The sequence below is a fragment of the Rosa chinensis genome, chromosome 7, assembly GCF_002994745.2.
Source record: "Rosa chinensis cultivar Old Blush chromosome 7, RchiOBHm-V2, whole genome shotgun sequence".
NCBI classification, from domain to species: domain Eukaryota; kingdom Viridiplantae; phylum Streptophyta; class Magnoliopsida; order Rosales; family Rosaceae; genus Rosa; species Rosa chinensis.
In genome coordinates, this window is record NC_037094.1 from 40,878,219 (window position 1) to 40,883,874 (window position 5,656).

At 37.8% G+C, this 5,656-nt stretch overlaps 1 non-coding gene across 1 annotated transcript; it reads left to right on the forward strand.

Moving 5' to 3' along the window:
• The first annotated feature begins 1,715 nt into the window (after positions 1-1,715).
• On the forward strand, positions 1,716-1,822 carry LOC112181025. The gene has a single exon (XR_002928638.1). It is a non-coding gene; the product is annotated as a small nucleolar RNA R71 (small nucleolar RNA).
• The last annotated feature ends 3,834 nt before the right edge of the window (positions 1,823-5,656 follow it).

Genomic DNA, 5,656 nt, shown 5'->3' on the forward strand with positions numbered 1-5,656 from the left:
CTAGGTGCTTTCGCTTAGGTTAATTAGCATTGAAAGTAAAATATGGGAGATTGTTTGCTTTTGAACGTTTCACATGATCAACTCCTCTTGCATGACTATGATGAACAATGATGAACTTGAATCAATTTTTATCATGAGTTTCGATTTTAATCTTTGTTCTTACATTCCATTTGTATTTCTATGTTTTTGCATTTTAATTATTTAGTTAACTTAGTATTTATTTTCAGCAAAAGAAAACCAAAAACAAAATCCCCCCTTAATTTCGTAAATAGTGTGTATAATTGTGAATACCCTTGTGAATATTATACTTTGTTTTAATTTTAATTGTTTAATTGTTTGAAAATGACAGGTGTACCCTCAATCCCCGGAATAGAACGATCCCTACTTATTACGTACTACTAATGACATTTCAGGGTTAAATTGGTCGCTCCCAAAAGCGACACCAGATAGAAAAACTCCCTGGATCCTTACACTTTTCAGGCATTTTGCGTTGAAGCACAGCTGAGACATTCTCACTTACCTTCACCACTTCTTTCTCATGGTTCTGTCTCCTTGTGGTGCAAAGTTCCTTCAAAAATTTGGCATACTTAGGAATTTGCTTAATGGCCTCAAGGAGAGGAATGTTGATTTGCACTTTCTTAAAAGTTTCCAAGATGGCCTTTTCGGCTTCATCCTTCTTGGACTTAGCATATCTGCTTGGGAAAGGCAAAGGAGAAGAAGATGGATTAGTAATAACCGAATTGAAAGAGTTAGAAACTTGTCCTTTAGGTTTCGGTTCTGCAGTAGGAGGTGTCACATGAGCCTTAGACGTTGCAGGGTCATCCTCCTCCTCTAAAATGGACGTTGAGATCTTTTTGGGAGGCGTTGGAGGATCTACAAGGGTCTTACCACTCCTTGTAGTGACGACTTTGGCTTGCTCAAAGTGAGGATTTGGGATGGTACCACTTGGTAGCTTACCTTGCTCATGAAACTTACCCATAAACTCCACAACTTGACTCATTTGCTTCTTCATCTCATTCACATCCGTAGATATAGCATTGATTTGATTCCCATGATGAGTTTGACCTGCAATTAAAGCTTGAGTAGACTTAGTTAGAGTTCGGATTAATTCATCATTAGAAGAAGAAGAAGAAGCATTTGAATTAAAATTTGAATTGAAAGGAGTAGGGTTAGGAGGTTGAGGCTTTTGATAAAAGCCTTGAGGACGTGGTTGGAAGCCTTGAGGTGCACTTTGAACGTTCTCATTGTCCTTCCAACGAAAATTAGGGTGATCCCTCCATCCAGGATTGTAAGTATTCGAATATGGATCATTCCTAGGACGTTGGTACCCTTGTTGGAAACCTATGGCGTTGACACCTTCTTGTCCTCCTTCCTCCATGAGTTGAGGGCATTGGTTAGACGCATGCCCTTGCATAGAACAAACTCCACACACCATGACTTGTCCATGTGATCCCTGGGACACAAGAGAAGTAAGTTTGTTAATTTTATCCTCCAGTTGAGCTAAAGTACTTACCTCATGGACCCTTTCACGTGTGGTGGTGGATTTGGGCCTAGAGCTTCCATATTGTTGTTGATTCAAGGCCCTATTCTCAATAAGGATCATTCCAGCCGCAGGCTCCTTGTCAACAAACGATCCACCAGAAGCTGCATCTAGCATGTCTCTTTCCAAGTTGGTGAGTCCATCATAAAAACAAGTGAGCAAGGTCTCATCCTTCATGCCATGTTGAGGGCATTGAGTGGTGAGAGACTTGAACCTTTCATAGTAATCTGCGTAGGACTCATCTTGCCCTTGTTGGATTCCACTTATCTTCTTCCTAAGCATGATGATGCGAGATGTAGGGAAATACTTCTCAAGAAACGCCTTCATCATATCAGCCCAAGATGTAATCCGTCCACTTGGCAACTCATAAAGCCATTGCTTTGCCTTGTCAGCCAACGAAAATGGGAAGGCCTTCAACTTCAAAATATGCTCATCAGCTCCTTGAGGCTTCATGCTAGTGCAGATGAACTGAAATTCCATCAAGTGGTTGTTGGGATCTTCCATAGAGAGTCCATGGAATGTAGGAAGACGATGAAGTAGCCCAGACTTCAATTCAAAATCAGCTGTTGCCCCCTCAGCTGCAGCAGGGTAGGTTATACAAGTTGGAATGCCACCAGGTGGGATCACAGATGTAGAGAGTTGCCTGATGGTGAGAGCCATTGGTGGTGGTGGTGGTTGAATGACTAAGAGTGCACGAGGTGATTGAGGTGGCGTTTGGTGAGGTGATGGAACAACTGAAGTGTCAGAAGCTTCTGATCCTCCCTCTACTCTATTCCCTTCACTATCTAATTGCAGCTCACGAAATTGAAGTGGAGTGGTAACTTGGACGTCAAAGAGATCCGAGTTTTTCTTAAGCTTTTCAATTCGTGCTTGAATGACGTGGAGGGGCGTTTTGGTGTACTTGGGTGGTTCAGACGATCCAGACATTCATTGATCTGTAGTAGAACAAAAGAATAATGTTAGTAAGGTATACACATGACGTGGACCAAGGTACACACATTAAAACGTCACATATACAAGTATACACATGGTCAACGAAAATTATAGTGGTTAGTTACAATCTTCTACAACTTTCGAATTAATCAATTTCAATAAGAGTTTTGCAAGTCAAGGTTTGGACGTGCGGCCCAGAGATTCTAATGTTAATACAAGTCTCCCCCCTTTATCTTTGGTAACTCTTTTGGCACAGAGCCAGGTAGTAGAGGAACGATTTTGGCGGAGCTACTCCCACATAGTGGTTTTGGCCCTCTTGTAAGCACTTCTCGTATCCAATCAACCTAGACACCCTGTGTTACTAAGGTGCGCCGCAGAGATAAAAGGAGTTGCTTGACAAGTATTAATAAAAGAACTCTCACCTATTCCGTTATGACTCACATCCTTCTTACCAAAGCCAATTCTTTCGAAAATTGTCTAAGTGTATGACTTCAATAAGACATAATGAACCATTGTTTTGGACGTGCGGCCCAAGTCCTTGCCTCTACACATATTTCTTCTCAAATCCTTTGGGCAACCTTACTGAAATGGCCAGTGCGGGGGAGGACGAACACGAGAGGTAGAAACCATTTTGGCACAAGCTACTCCCACATAGTGGTTTAGGCTCGTTTGATTGCACTTCTGGATTCAAAACCCAGCATGGACGTTGTCCCCTTCCTAGTCACCATTTCACATAGGCTATACTTACTTAGATAAGAAAAGGCCTAAGTGCAAGACATTTTTCAAGTGTTAATAAAAGCCGCCCTCAACCTTAAAAGACCTGAATCAGGTGCTAATAAGGGGTTAAGGCTAGTATCAACAAACGAGACTTCACCTATTCCATAATAGTTCAAAATCCCTTACCAAAATCATACCTTAGTGGCGTTTTCATCACATGAAGACTTTTCAATCCCCGGCAACGGCGCCAAAATTGATACGTGCAAAGCATCGCCAATTTAAACCCTGAAAAATATCATCATTAGTATAGAGCAAATAGGGTATCGAACAAACCGGGGATTGAGGGTGCTAACATGTGAGAACCAAATTAAAGAATAGAATATACAATTCTACGAAAATTACAAATTTACAAGTACAAACATGCATAAATTTCGAACAACAAAAGAAACAACAAAGAATTAGAGAGCATACATACATTCACACGAATTTTAGAGAGCAAGGAATGAGAGAATAACAAAAATATACAAGTATATATATAGGCATGGACGAAAATAAGAGAGAAAATAAGTTAGAAAAGGTTTAGAAATCCTACTCCTATTTATACACAATTTACAAGTCCATATCACATTGGGAATCCATATACAACAAGGATTACTAGTTATATACTAATTAGGATTACTTAATTACTAAGAAACAAATTATTGACCAAGTCAAACACAAAATACTAAGTCAAAACTAACTCTAACTACGTTCCCTAAAATTAGGAACCTATCCCTTAAATTAAGGAGACCTAACAAACTCATAACAAACTCCTAAAAAACACTAAAACTAAAAACAAACACATATTTACTATTCACGGAGACACTATTCACGAAATTAAAAACATTTTTTATTTTTTTATTTTTTTATTTTATTATTTATATGAACATGCTACCTAAAAATTCTAAGTTAATTTTAATTATTTACAAAAACAAGAAAACATAAAGATGGGGGTTTTTGAAGATTAAACTATGAATTTTACGAAAACAAGTAAAAAACAAAAACGTTTTATTTACAAAGGTGGGAAAAGAAGGATTTTTGGAAAACAATTCATCAAGAACAATCAAGAACAACAATTCATGCATCCCTTAATCTTGTTAATTACCATGGAAAGATATCAACCAAGAAACAAAGTTACAAGCGCCCAATGTCCCTTATATGACTTCCCTTTACACAATTGATCGACGAAGCGCCAAACCAACATATTCCAAATGCAAGTATCACACAATCGAAGCGACTCATAATCTCATGCATTCAAATCATTAAGAGCAAGTGAAAGTTTAGTCAATAAACATGCAAATTCAAGTACTCGAAGCGAATCTTTTCATTACATGCATAATCTGATCTCAACCTTTGTCCAAAGCCTTTACTACTATATTGAATTAGGGTCACGAAGCGTTTAACCTAATTACTAGCTCCAATTACATGCAATCATCCTAAGTTTGCAACCAAAGAACAATAACACATAAAAGTTATCTATAAAACAAAACCAGATTATCAATCCATATTTGATAGGAGCATTTTAATGCGACATTTAAACTGTTATTTCCCTATATTTTCTGCGTTATTTCCTTAATAAAACTCTGTTTAGGAAAGTTTCCATTCTTCGAATGGGAAAGTTCCTAATTGTAGAAAGTTTCCGTTTTGTAGTTTCTATTTTCCATTTTTAGAAAGTTTCCATTTTAGTTTAAGAAAGTTTCCATTTCTTATTTTAGAAAGCTTCTATTTTCAGGTTTTTGGAATAAATAAGCAGAATTGAGTTCATAAATGGAACGAGAAGTTTCATGAAGATGACATGGCAAGGAGAGAATCAAGGAAGAGTTTTTTTAAAAAAAGGAAAATATATTTTCCTTGGGGATTAAATTTGCCGTGTAATACTTATGGAAAAAACAAGGTGACAACGTGGGAATTGAAGATGATTGATTGAGGATTTCAAGGAGAGATTTTCTTGGGAGACTTTTATGGAAAGAAATATTGTTGGAGGAATAATTTGGTGTGATTGCCAACGTGAAAATCAGAAATAATCAAGGAGATGACGCCAAGAGAGATTCAAGGGAGATATTTATGGAAGGAAAATATGTGTGCACCAAGGAAAAGCTAAAAAGGCGTCTAGATTCATCCCTAAATTCCCTAAAGGAATGTTGGCCGAAATTCATGAAGAAAATCAGAATAATTTCAAGGAAATTCGGCAATTAAATATTAGGGAGGTATTTTAGAGAATTATGATTGGTTGGAACACATCACAAGGCTTACTTGGCATTCTATGATTGGTTGGACCACATCACAAGCTTACTTGGCGAATTATCATTGGTTGAAGCTATGTGGAAAATTCTGATTGCTTTGTGAATCCTAGCCATGCTCCTATATAAAACTCCCCCATACAGTTCCTCTCTCCCCCATACAATTTACACTTTAGAAAAAAATCAG